This window comes from Gossypium hirsutum, chromosome A01 (assembly GCF_007990345.1).
Source record: "Gossypium hirsutum isolate 1008001.06 chromosome A01, Gossypium_hirsutum_v2.1, whole genome shotgun sequence".
Lineage (NCBI taxonomy): Eukaryota > Viridiplantae > Streptophyta > Magnoliopsida > Malvales > Malvaceae > Gossypium > Gossypium hirsutum.
In genome coordinates, this window is record NC_053424.1 from 104,205,521 (window position 1) to 104,220,218 (window position 14,698).

At 36.7% G+C, this 14,698-nt stretch overlaps 1 pseudogene; it reads left to right on the forward strand.

The window, feature by feature from the left end:
• The window catches only part of LOC107917493 (serine/threonine-protein phosphatase 6 regulatory ankyrin repeat subunit B-like), a 45,977-nt pseudogene that overhangs the window by 16,283 nt on the left and 14,996 nt on the right, over positions 1-14,698 (forward strand).

Below are 14,698 nucleotides of genomic sequence, written 5' to 3' on the forward strand. Positions count from 1 at the left end.
CCCATGATGCATGCTTCATACTCGGCCATATTGTTCATGCAGTCAAAATCCAATTTACATGTAAATGGATAATGATCACCATTTGGGGATACCAAGACTGCCTCAAATTCATTTCCTACCGCATTGGATGCGCCGTCAAAGTTGAACTTCCATGGATATTCTTCAGTAGTTGCCACATACATCAACTCCTCATTAAGGAAATCAAAACTCAATGGCTCATAATCTTCTAAAGCTCTGCTAGCCAGAAATTCTGCTATCGCGCTTCCTTTTATAGCCTTTTGACTCACATAGACTATATCAAACTCTGAAAGCAGTACTTGCCACCTCGCCATTCTTTCATTTAGGGTTGTTGACTCCATCATGTACTTTAACGGATCAAGTTTCAAAATTAGCCAAGTCATATGATATAGCATATATTGCCTCAAACTTCGAGTCGTCCAGATCAAAGCACAACAAAACTTCTCAATTGGCGAATATCTCATCTCACACTCAGTGAATTTCTTACTGAGGTAATATATCGCCTTCTATTTTCTTCCTGAGTCGTCATGTTGACCAAGCACACATCCCATAGAATTACTAAACACTGATAAGTATAGAATTAATGGTCTATCTGGACTGGGCAGAGATAACACTGGAGTGTTTAACAAGTATTGCTTAACTTTATCAAAAGCATTCTAGCATTCCTTATCCCAAGTACCTTGGTTGTGTTTTCTAAGGAGGCAAAATATAGGATCACATTTCTCGATTAATTGTGAAATAAACCGAGCGATATAGTTCAACCTTCCAAGAAAACCTCAAACTTCTTTCTGAGTACGTGGTGGAGGCAGCTCTCGTATGGCTCTAACCTTGTCTAAGTCAACTTCTATTCCCTTTTTGCTGACTACAAAGCCCAATAATTTCCCCGACCTAGCTCTGAAGGTGCACTTTGTCAGATTAAGCTTCAATTGAAACTTTTTCAATCTCAGGAACAACTTCCTCAAGACTTCAATATGCTCCTTCTCTGTTCGAGATTTGGTAATCATGTCATCAACATACACCTCAATCTCCTTGCGCATCATATCGTGGAATAAGGTCACCATAGCCCTTTGGTATGTTGCCCTTGCATTCTTCAGCCCAAAGGGCATTACCTTGTTGCAAAAGGTGCCCCCAATGTTATGAAGGTGGTTTTATCCATGTCCTCAGGATGCATCTTTATCTGATTGTACCCTGAGAAGCCATCCATAAAGGAGAACAACAAATATCCCACTGTATTGTCCACCAAAGTGTCGATGTGCGGTAAATGAAAATTGTCCTTTGGGCTAGCTTTGTTCAAATATCTGTAATCAACACACATTCATACCTTCCTATCCTTCTTAGGGACAGATACAATGTTAGCCACCCATTCTGAGTACTTAACCTCTTGTAGGAAGCCAGCATCAAACTTCTTTTTGACTTCATCTTTTATTTTCAGCACAATATCAGGCCTCATCCTTCGTAATTTTTGTTAAAATGGCTTGCAATCCTGTCTTATGGGGAGATAATGTACCACGATATCAGTATTCAACCCCGGCATATCCTGATATGACCATGCAAAGATATCTTTGAATTCACGTAGCAGCTCAACAAGACCTTGTATCGTTTCCTTAGCAATGTGTGTCCCAATTTTCACCTCATTTCCTTTCTCCAAGGCTACATTCTATATTGCCTCTTTCTCATGGGGTAGGATTTGTTTCTCCTCTTGTTTCACCTTTCTCAACAGATCTGGAGACACATCACAATCCCTGTCATCTTCAAAATCCTAAGGTTCTTCTAAACACATGTCTTGCTCAAAAGAGAATTCAGAATTTGTAGTATTAGTGCTCATGTCATTGATATTTAGGGACCTGCGGGGTACGAAAGAATGTACAAAGAATGAATGAATTTAAGAATGTTTATTTATGTGTTATGAATGAAATGAAAAAAAATTGAAAGAATTTAAAAAGGTCAAAAGAATATTCACTCGAATTGATAACAAAAGTTGTGTTTTATTGAAACGCAAATATTCGAACATGAGCTTACTTTACAAATGAAATCTTATTACTCCTAGGCTTTTAGAGCAACAAGAGTATTCTGAAAAATCTTTAAAAACTACAGGAAGTTCTTCTGCAGTCCAATTGTTTAAAGAACTTCCCGATTCATAAGGGCGAATGCCCTCAAGGTTTCTTCTTTCAGACTCTTCATTATGTACAGCATTGATGTGATGACTTCTTTTTTCGAGCAACCCTCTCTTAAGGTGAATTATCCCTCCTGATATAAAGGTCTGGGATATATGATGGAACGTCATTGATTCCCACTCTACTTCTCTTCCACTTAAACACGCCATTATTCTTTCTTGATGCTTCTCTTTTTCCTTCCTCCTCTACCTGTGATCTGGCCTGAAACCCAAGCCAAAATGATCTCTCTTCTCCTTTAGTTCTGGAACTTGAATCTCTCTTTGGAGATATCTTCCCAATCCTTTTCCTGGCAAGGCTCCTTTCCCCACTGTCATCTGCAAACCCATTCTTGTGGTTTTGGATATCTTAGGCACTGACACCTGATTCCCTTCTGAAATAAATGTTGTATTAACGAATTCTAAGGAGGGAAAAGAACACTCAACGGCCTCCTCGTTCGCCTCTACATAGGGTGCATCATTGTTGACTGCTGCTATGATGTCTTCCTTCGGATTTATGGTAACCAGCCGTCCGTCTGTTACTAGCTTCAATTTCTAGTGCAAAGATGAGGGCACCGCTCCTGCCGAATGTATCCAAGGCCTTCCCAACAAGCAATTATAAGAGGGCTTGATGTCCATCACTAGAAAATCTACCTCATACGTGTTTGGCCCGATCATTAAAGGGATATCAATTTTTCTCATAACCTTTCTCTCCGTGCCATCGAATGCTCGTACTACATTATGGCATGTTTTCATGTGAGAACTATCTATGAGCAATCTGTTCAATGTGGACAATGGTAGGACATTTAAGGCTGACCCATTATCAATAAGCATACTCGGCAATGTATATCCTTTTCAGCGAGTGGTGATGTGCAAAGCTTTAGCTGATCCCATACCACCAGGTGGGATTTCATCATCATTGAAATAAATGAAGTTGTCAGTGTTTATGTTACTAACCAATCGATCCAACTTGTTGATGGATATATCATTAGTAACGCAAGTCTCGTTGAGCACCTTCATTAATGCCTCACGATGAACCTCTGAACTCAGAAGCAAAGCCAACACTAATATGCGAGCTGGTTGTTTGCGCAATTGTTCAACCACGCTGTACTCACTGTGTTTTAGGAATTTTAGAAACTCTCTAGCTTCTTCTTCCTTCACTGGCTCATTAACAAGTACCTCAGCCCCATTCTCCTTTTCAATATCAAAGGCTTTCACTTTCGTGGGCTCAACTCTGATGCCTCCTGCATCATAACGCTTCGCACTACGTGTGTAGGAGCCTTAAACTTGAGCCTCCTTAGAAGTACTAGCTATATCTTCTCTCTCTGGCATTGTCATATTATAGTCATAATTTCAGGGATACTCTTGTTATCCTTATAAGGAACGGAAGAGGGTTTGTGAATAATGACTTTCGGCGCAGTTTGTGTCTCAACTTCATTATTCCTTGGTAGAGAAATAATGATCCTTGGCCGGTTGATTCTTTGATTCTTTGGTTCACCTTCCAATGCACATACGTGTCCCTCATCTGAGCCAGCTTCATAAAATTCCAGCTTCTTATTATCCATAAGGCTTTGTACCAAAGCCTTAAACTTGTCACATTCTTGGATCTCGTGTCCCTCTTCTGCATGGAACTCGCAGTAGTCCCTCGCTCATTTATTTCCTTCTTCAGAGATTATCATCTCTCTTTTCATCATTTCTTCCCAGATTACTTTTATCGGCATTCTTACTTTAGCCATGTCCTCTTTAATCCTTCTCATACCAGTTCCAATTGCGTTTACCACTTATCACCATGGTTCGGCAACGGGTTCTCTGTACTAGGGGTGTCGTCAAATTTTACGACCCCTATCTTGATAAGTCTTTCCACTACTTTTTTAAAGCCAGTGTAATTTTCGATCGAATGCTCCGATATCCCTGTATGGTATTCACATTTGGCATTTGCATCGTACCATTTGGGATATGGAGGTTGCAGTGGTTTCAAATGAAAAGGAGCTATTGTGTGCACATCAAATAAACTTTGATAAAGCTCCTGGTATATTACTGGGATAGGCGTGAATGAGACCTTTTCAGAGTTTTGTCTCGTACCAGATCCCTGCTTTTGGGAACCCTATTGCCCAACTGTAATTGCTTTGGGCTGACTAACCGTAATCGCTTTTGAGTTATAACTACTCGTATTGTTCACCTCATTATCTTTCCTTCTTAGGGCTGATATTTTAGTAGTTTCTCTCTCTATCTTACCACCCCTTGTGGCGTTCTCAATCATTTTCCCTGCCATAACTATATCAGCAAAGCTCTTGGTGGTACTTCCAATCATATGAGTAATCAATGGGGTCTTCAAGGTGTTAATGAACAGCATGGTAGTTTCTTTCTCCAAGAGCGGTGGTTGAACTTCCATGGCAAATGTAACACCCCGAACCCGAGACCGTCACCGGAGTCGAACACGAGGTGTTAACAGACTTTAAAACACTTATAAAAAAATTTCCCAGACACTGCCAATCTGCGTACTAGTCGCTTTAAAAATTATATCTTGAGTTCAGAAACTCGGAATCCAGTTCCGTAAATTTTCCCTGAAACTAGACTCATATTCCCATATACATATTTTTTCTAGAATTTTTGGTTGGGCCAATTAGTACAGTTTATTAGTCAAAGTCTCCCATGTTACAGGGATCGACTACACTGACCTTTGCGCATTACGACTTGGATATCTCCCTGTACAGGGCTTCAATACTGATGTCATTTGTTTCTATAGAAACTAGACTCAAAGAGGAATCTATAAATATATGGAATGACTCCTAATTATCTCTGGTTAATTTATAATTAATTTCCAAAGTCAAAACAGGGAATCCAGAAACCGTTCTGGCCCTGTCTTACGAGAACCTGAATATCTCTTAACATACTGTCCATATGATCGTTTCGTTACTTTCCTATGAAAATAGATTCATCAAGGTTCGTTTACATAATTTATTCACTATTTAATTCCATTCCTACTATTTTTAGTGATTTTCCAAATCTACATCACTGCTGCTGTCAGCATCTGCCTTTAAGGTAGACTTTACTTATTTCATAGTTTCCATGATTCAACTAGCCCTTTTAGCATAAATAGCACAAATTATGATAGTGATTAACCATTCCCATGGCCAATCCTTGTTAAGCATATCCACACCTCTCAACAACCATATCCATACCAAATGATTATAACATTATACTCAAACATATATAAGCCATTTTCGCATGGCTATCCAAAATTATACAAGTCCAAAGGGTCCATGACCCCCAACAAAAAGGGTAGTCCTATACATGCCATTTCGAAGTTCAACCAAAATTGTACCAAAAGGGGGGGGCTTTGATAGTGTGGGCGACTTCGACTTCAAAATCCCGAGTCCGATAGCTGGAGAACCAAAATCTATAAAACAGAGAATCAAGGAGACGGAGTAAGCAATTTATGCTTAGTAAGTTTTGAGCAAGGGATTCCAGCACAACAAAAGTATAGCATTCATGTAGCTAAACGGATAATTTCATATGCTCAATTTTTCAATATCATACTTACTTCACATTACCAACCCTTTTATTCATACACAAAGATCAACTTAGCCAAAGGCCGGTAGCTCATTTATCAACTGAGCGAATACTTATTTGTAAGGGCTCAACTAATTCAAAGCACATACGAAACATATCTCAATGTTGGGATGTTTCAAGCGTATTAACAGAAAATTTTACAGCAAGATCATTCATTCCCAAATCACGTACCTTCGAAATTTAACCGGATATAGCTACTCGTTCAAATGCCTTCGGGACATAGCCCGGTTATAGTAACTCGCACAAATGCCTTCGGGACTTAACCCGGATTTAGTAACTCGCACAAATGCCTTCGGGCTTAGCCCGGAATTAGTATCTCGCACAAATGCCTTCGGATCTTAGTCCGGATATGGTCACTTAGCACAAAGCCTTCGGGACTTAGCCCGGACATCATTCAAATAACCATGCACATTTAGCAATAAATCATGGCACATTCGTATTTCGTTTTCGTTAGCAAAACTCAAACACAAGACACTTATCATTCTTGCAATTTCGGCTCAATAGCCACACACAAAGAGCATGATTTTGATTTGCTTAAAACATGATCTAATCAAATCATAACTTAAGCTCTTTTACTCAAGAACTTACCTCGGATGTTGTCGAACGATTCCGATGGCTACTCGACCACTTTTTCCTTTCCCTTATCCAACTGGGGTCCTCTAAGCTCTTGAGCTAATTCAAACAAATTTAACTCATTAAAGTCTCATTTTGCTAGCTTATGGCCGAATATGACAAGGAGTTTGATAGGTCATATGGCCACCCTTTTAGCTCAAATACACAATGGTCATACGCATTTTAAAAACATCAAGCAATTTAATACAATTCATTCGAACATCAAAAGAGAAGCTCAAGGTACTTAGCCCATATATACATTAGACATTAGAGTCACATGTGTACGAAATCACGAATCGAATTAACATACTAGCTAATATTTCCCCTTAGCCGAATTTTCTAAGTCAAGCTAAAGCCATCAATAGGCTACCTATGGCCGAACATACACATAGCTTATGTACTTATTCATGTGGCCGAACATACATGTCTATGTTGGGGCCGATTGCAACACTTAATATATTCTACAAGTATGGTTACTTGTATTGACTAAACACCATTTTGTTTCAAGTTCAAAACTTGGCTAATACACACATATATACACTAGTAAAGCATCCTCTCCCTTTCCATCAATTTAACACATGCATTACTCATTAATATACAAAAATTATATTCGGCCTTAGCACACAACTTGCTAGCCGATTCTTCTCCATCTAGCAACCAATGCACATATGTGCTCACTCAAAAATGCTAAAAGAAGATTCAAGAATCATCAATCCACCATCACATGCATCATTAACAAGCTTCATATTTAGCATGCCATGGCATTAACACAAAATCCACCTAGGCCGAATATCATCCCCATGACATAGCAAAGATTTGAACCATGGGCTAACTAGAACTCAAGCTAGCAACTAAAAAAAACATGCATGAATCTCATGGCACAACCTCAAACATACCTTGATCTAGATACAAGTATGGCCAAACCTCCTCCTAATCCTCTTCCAAACCAAACATGAAGCAAGAACTCCTTCCTCCTTCCTTAGACTTTTCGGCCAAAAGAAGATGAAAAAGGATGAACAAAATTTTTCTTTTCTTTTCTTTAACTTACGGCAATGGGGGAGGGGGAAACAACCACACACTTTTTTTTGTTTCCATTTCTTTATTACCCATACTCCTTATTTTATTTTTCCTAACATACCTCACTAACATAACATGTTTGTGACATGTTTCCACTCATAGCATGGCCGGCCACTATGCTTTAATTTGGGTAAATTGACATGCAAACCCATCATTTTCACAATATGCATTAATAGGCCACTTTGCATTTGCCTAGCACATTTCAAAATTTTCTCACATAAGTCCTATTTGATAAAATTCACTTACAATTAACAAAATTCAAACACGAAATTTTCACACATGCACATGTACATATAATGAGCATCAATTATGACGGTTAATTATTTTTTTATGACTCGATTTAGTGGTCCCGAAACCACTTCCCGAATAGGGTCAATTTTGGGCTGTCACAGCAACCTCCCTCCACCTCTGTGCATATTGCCTAAAGCTCTCATTAGGCTTCTTTTCCATGTTCTGTAGAGTGATTCTATCAGGATTCATGTCAGTCACATGATTATATTGCTCCATGAAGGCTTGCGCTAAGTCTCTCCAAGAACTGATCCTAGTGCGGCTCAATTGATTGTACCACCTAGCTGCTGCCCCAACCAAACTATCCTGGAAACAATGGATCAATAGTTGATCATTGTTTACATAGCCGGTCATCCGCCTACAGAACATGGTGATATGGGCCTCAGGGCAAGTAGTCCCATTGTACTTCTCAAATTTCGGCATCTTGAACTTATAAGGAAGCACCAAATCTGGGACCAAACTCAAGTTCTTGGCATCAATTCCCTGACGATTATCAGCGTTTTCCAATGCCTTAAATTTCTCCTCCAACCATCTGCAACGTTCCTCTAATTACCTTGATGATTCGAGTTTCATCTCTTCCCTTTTAGCTACATCTCAATCAGGGATGACTGGATTGGTAAGGTTATCTCCCGGGTTGGATCTCGAGCCAGTTTGGAAGTTCATGGGTGTTCCAGCATCAACTTGCCCATATTGAGACCTTATTGTGACGGACGGCCTTTGGGGATATGCCTCAGGTTGAGTTTTCACATGGGGTGGGGTAAAAACCGTAGGATGATCCTCATTATCCTCTTCAGTGATAGTCATAGGGGCCTTTCCTTTATCCGTTGCCCCCTTCATTTTTAATGGCCTAAATTCAAGGTTATCGGAACAGTGGTTTCGTAACCACAAATCTGATTTAAAGAGAAATTTATTTCAATATTTTTGCATGAAAATTGATATGATAGGAAAATCGTATGAAAATATTGATAGAAAATTTTTACCGATTTAGTGGTTAGTTAGAAAAAGAAATTATTGAAGAAATTGGGTAAAAACAAGATATCAGGACCTCTATCTTGTAAAACTGAATCAAAAATAATTTTATAAATATTTATGAAATGTTATTAGTGTGGTATTAAAATTTGTTAGGAAATTTTAATGTTTGGGTAGTCAATTAAATGAAAAGGACTAAATTGTAATAGGTGTAAAAGTTGCTAGAATGATTAAATAGCTTAAGAGTCTAATGATAAAGGATTTAAAAGGCAATTAGACCCAAAATTTATTTGGGCTGGACGGCAAGGGTATGAAATCAGCAGAAAAATTGATAAATTAAGGGTAAAATTGGAATATTGCAAAATTAACTAAATAAAGCTAGGACTAAATAGGAAATATCTAGATTTCTCCTCATTTCTCTTCAATTCCAGCAGCTAAAAACGTCATAGGAAGGTTATCTAAGCTGATATTTAATAATTTTTGCACCAAGTGAGTTAATCCTTGCCTTTTTCTTGTAATTTTTGTGTTTCTAAGACTTTTACAACTAGGTCCTACTATTAAATTCATTAGTTTTTGATTTCATGGATGAAATTGAAAGTCACCATGGTTGAGTGCTGTAAGTTTATGATGAAATAGAATGAAATTAAAGCTTTAATTTGTTTATGAGATGATTTTATTAGGTAATTTCAATAGAAATTGATTTTTAGGACCTAATTGTGAAAATGCTTGGAATTAAAGTCTATTGCTGAAATTCTGATTCCTAAAGGTTGTAAACTAGTTTAAGGTGATAGAATAAAATATTAATTGAGAAAAATCAGTTCAATTGAGAGGCTAATTGAGTAGGGACGAAATTATCATTTATTAAAAGCTTAGGGGAAAAATGGTAATAAACAGCTTGCACAAAAACAGTTTGGACAGCAGCAGTAGACTAACTTTGAAAAATCACCATAAATTGTATAAATCGAATTAGAAGATGATAAAAATATGGAATTAAATATTATTGATGTTTCTAATAGAGGAAATAGTGTAAGCAATGGATTTGTAAATTTTGAGATATAATGAATTTTGTGAGACAAAGTCAGAATGAATTCGGGTTCCCCTGTTCTGACTTTTAAAAATCATAAAAAATTGAAGAAAAACAATTATGAGATTAAATTTATAAGTATAGAATACTTAATGAGTCTATTTTTAAGAGAAACAAACGAGAACATCATTTAAATTCTGTCTGAAGAGATAATTAATTTTTAGTAAAGAAGAGTCAGAACTGTCGACAGCAGAACAGGGGTGACTTTAAAGAATAAACTGTACTGATTTGCTAAACCAAAAATTCTGAAATTTTTTTGGTAAGAAGATATGTAAGTCTTGTTTCAGAGAAAATTATCGGATCCTAATTTGGAGTTCTGTATCTCAAGATAAAAATAATTTAGTGAATATGACTCAATTAGACAGCTTTGAATGAACTATAAATAATAGTTGAATTATAGAGAATGTTGCATATGAACATGAAATTTATTAAATTGATAATTAAATTTATTAATTTAGATCCAGAAGATTCAAATACGAAGCTAGATCGAGGAAAGGAAAAAGTTCGGGATTAGTAGATTTTTTTTGTTTACAAACAAGTATCAAGGTAAGTTCATGTAACTTGAATTATATTCTTAAATGCTTGAGATTGTATGTTATTTATGTGAATATGATTTGAATGTTCATTGTATGAAAATTTATGAAACATTGATATATTTGATAAACGGAGAAGAAATCCCGGTTGAATGAAAGGAAAATTCGATGGATCTCTGAAAAGGAATTGACGGTAAAAAGGATCTAGCTCGGACGGGTGATCCTATCCTGATATAGCCCTCCCGAAGAATATGTGTAAAATGGATTTAGCCCGGACGGGTAATCCGAATTAGGGTCTGAATTTAGCCTAGACTGGTAATTCAAATCCAAGCTCATTAGAGTAATTGTCGTTGCAGGAGATTTAGCCTGGATTGGTAATCCCGACAATACTCTATGAGTTTATATTGCAGGGGATTTAGCCTGGACTGGTAATCCCGCTGCAAGGTTGAGGTTCGCGGGAGTGTGCTCTCTGAAATGGTTATGTGCGCACATGAATATGAATTGACGGACCCGGAAATGTACACTAAAAGTGTATCTCTGAAAATCCATCGAAAATTCTAAGAAATTCAACGGGATAAATATGGAAAAATAACAAGGAAATGGAAATCATGGTATTGATGAGGTCATCAATCATAGTATATATTATTGGTACATGGAAATTATTGTACTAACTTGAATGTTGAGTTTGTGCATATTAGGGTAATAATGCATTGAATGTATATAGGAATGTTTATTGTATTGTATTGAAAATATTAGGTAAGTATAATTCTTGTTACATGAGCTTACTAAGCACAAAGTGCTTACCCCGTTTCCTTTTTCCCTGTTTTGTAGTGATAAGAGCTCGGAGGTCGGATTTGGTCGGAGACACATCACACTATCAACCTCAGGACTTCGGTATATAAAGAAACTTTATTTTGGAAATCAATGGCATGTATAAGCTAATAAAGTAAATGATTCTGTGAAATGAATGTAGAGTTAGCCATTGGTATGGTTAACAAACCTGGTTTTGGGTATGTGATGACGTTATTTTATAAATATGCATGAATTTATCTTAAAAATATGTTGAATTGGATTGGTTGATTTGGATTGGTCTTGATATAATATTGCAGGGAAGGTTAGATATCTGTAAAGGGATTATATTGAGTTTTCCTTAAAAAAATAAAATAAATAAATAAATAAATAAATTCGTAAACTTCGGTAATACCTCGTGCCCTATTCCGGCAATGAATACGGGTAGGGGGTATTACATTTGTTGGTATCAGAGCTACGGTTTAGCCGATTCTAGGACCGATGTAGCAAATACGGGATTAGCTATACATGCCATTTAAATTATTATTGATAGTGTGATATCTCCTGACCATTTAAAATGTGTTTTTCTTATAGTAATGTCATCCGACCGAGCTCAATCTGAGGAAGCTGGGATTCATGCTCCGGGTTCAGTACAAAGAGAAGAAACTAGCAGTAAAAGGCCCGAGATAAAGGGTCGAGGGGACGAGGCAAAAATAGCCTTCTTTCAAATGATGAATGAATGGTTGAATCAATACTTAAGAACTAACCCTGTAGTGCAGCAAGTTCAAGCTCCCCCCTCCTGCTCCTCCACCGGTTCCCGAGATCCCACAAGGTGCAGGTACTGAATCTGTCAGAAAAGGGAAAGCTCCAGTAGATAAAATTTGAAAATATGGGGCTGAAGAATTTCGAGCAGCAGTTGATGATGATTCCGAACGGGCTGAATTTTTGGTTAGAAAACACTACTCGGGTTCTAGAAGAATTATCTTGTACACCAGAAGAATGTCTGAAATGTGCCGTCTCACTACTAAAAGACACAGCTTACCATTGGTGGAATACTAAAGCTTCAGTTGTTCCGAAAGAAGAAATTACATGGGAATTCTTTCAGATCGAGTTCAGTAAAAAATATATCAGTCAGAGGTTTCTCAATTAGAAGAGAAAAGAATTTCTTGAGTTGAAATAGGGTAACAGATCAGTATCTGAGTATGAAAGAGAATTTGTTCGATTGAGTAAATATGCTCGAGAATGGGTATAGTCAGAAGCTGAAATGTGTAAACGATTCGAAGAAGGGTTGAATGAAGACATTAAACTACTGATCGGAATTCTTAAAATTCGAGAGTTTGCTACATTGGCAGAGAGAGCTTACAAACTGAAGAATTGAGCAAAGAAAAGAAACAGGCTGAGAGGGAAGCTAGAATTTTTAGTTAAAGACCGATGGGAAATCCCAGTTTTCTGCTTCAAAGAAATTGAAGAAGTGTCAGGATTGTTCTACTTCAGCCATTTGGTATTCGGGCAGAGAGCGAGGTTCTCAACGCACTAATCCAAGATCTTCTACTCCATCAGTGACCAGTGTTGGCAGTATTGGCACTCCTAAATCGAGATGCCAGTACTGTAATAAAGCTCATTTTGGTGAATGTCGATTAAAGAGTGGGGCTTGTTACCGATGTGGTTCTTTTGACCATTTCCTCAGAGATTGTCCAGAAAAGGGTGAAAAAGAAGCTGAATGTGACACCCCTAATGTGACCCTAGTCGAAAAGTGGTTTCGGGACCACAAAACCAAGTCATAAAAATAATTAACCGTCATACTTGATGCTTATTATATGTATATATGCATGTGTGAAAATTTCATGTTTGAATTTTGTTAATTGAAAGTGAATTTTAGTAATAGGACTTATGTGTGACACTTTGAAATGTGATGGGTTAATCTATAAGGATCTATTAGTGCATGTTATGAAAATAATGGGTTTGCATGTCAAATTTCCACCTATGACAAGTAGTGGCCGACCATGCTATGGGATGAAATGTATTATAAACATTTTATGTTAGTGTTTTATGTTAGAAATAATAAAATAAAGAACATGGGTAATAAAATAATAGTGGTTAGTAGGGGAGAAACAAAAAAATTAGCTAGGTTGCTCCTCTATTGCCGTGACTTGAGGGAGGAAGAAGAAAGTTTGGTTGCTTTAATTTTTGGCTTAGAAGATGGCTAGAAGGAGGAAAAACTATGATTTTAGCTAGTTAGGTAGCTGAAATTTCAAGTAACTCGGTAATCCATCGAAGAAGAGGAAGAGGGCTGCAACAAAAAGAAAAATGGAGACAGTTTGCGTGTTGAAGGAAACTAAGGATTTAGCTTATTTAAGAGTTGTATCCTAAGTTGGTAAGTTTTCTAAGCTCCCCTCTATCTTTAACTTTGTTGTAAAGAAAAATGATGATGGATTGTGGTTGGAAGGCATGGATGCGGGTTGTAGAAAAGAAAAGCTCTTTGATTAGTTGTAAAAATTACTACTGTCCAATTTTGTGCCTTCGTTATGCTGTCCAAAAATTTGAACAAATTAATGGTTCTATTTTCATGCCGACTAGGGGTTGATAAATTGAGTCTAATAGCTAAAATATTATGTTATTCTTACTAAGTTTCAGTTGTTAGTAGTGACGTAACAATGTGACAATTAAATGCATAAATGACTGCTGGAAACTCCAGCTTGAAAACAAATTGTTCCAGCATGTAAATGCTGATTTGAATGTGCTGTAATATGTGGAGGAATTGGTCTGCTGCATGTTTGAAATAAAAGAAAACAATGGTTGTTAAATATTAGTTTTTGTTGCTAGTCGTATGGGTTTAATTCATTGTTCAAGGGGCTATAAATTGGTGTTAATTAAGCTATTAGGATGGTTTAATAAAACAGCCTGAATGTTAAATAATGCTTGCTGTCCAGATTGAAATTATGCTAGAAGGTTGAACAATTGTTGTTCAAATGGAATTTTGGAGTGTTTAATGGACTCCATGTTGCTAAAATTTACATGAATAGAAATTTCTAAGCTTAAATTGTAAGAATTTGAGTTGTGTGGTTTAAATTGTCAAAGATGCATTTGGCAATTGATTATAATTTGTTAAAGGGTGTAAAGTATTGATAGTTCTAAATGGTACGTAGTTAAAGGAAGATGGAAGCTTGATAAACTTTTATTTAGAATGTGAATTAGATATAAATTAAATAAGCATGAAATCGAATCATGGCATGTTTTATTAAATATGATACATATTGAAATCTATTGTTTTAGATGTAGATTATATATATGTGATTGCCAAATGTGATTGTTAAGTGAATAATATTAGTTAAGTACTTAAGCAAATCTATTGTTTTACTTAAGCTTAAGAGCAAAGAGGATCAAAGTCGGATAGGGGAAAAGAGAAAGTAAACGAATAGCCGTGGATATCTAGTCGTCGACCACTTCCGAGGTAAGTTTTAAGTGATTAAACGTTGAGTAAATTCAATCATAATAGGACATAATGAGTTGATTTAATAAGATATGATGTGGCCATGATATGACTTAAACTCAAATGGTAAGTTCATATGTGTTTGGACTTGGAAATTTAAGAGCAAATTGTAATAA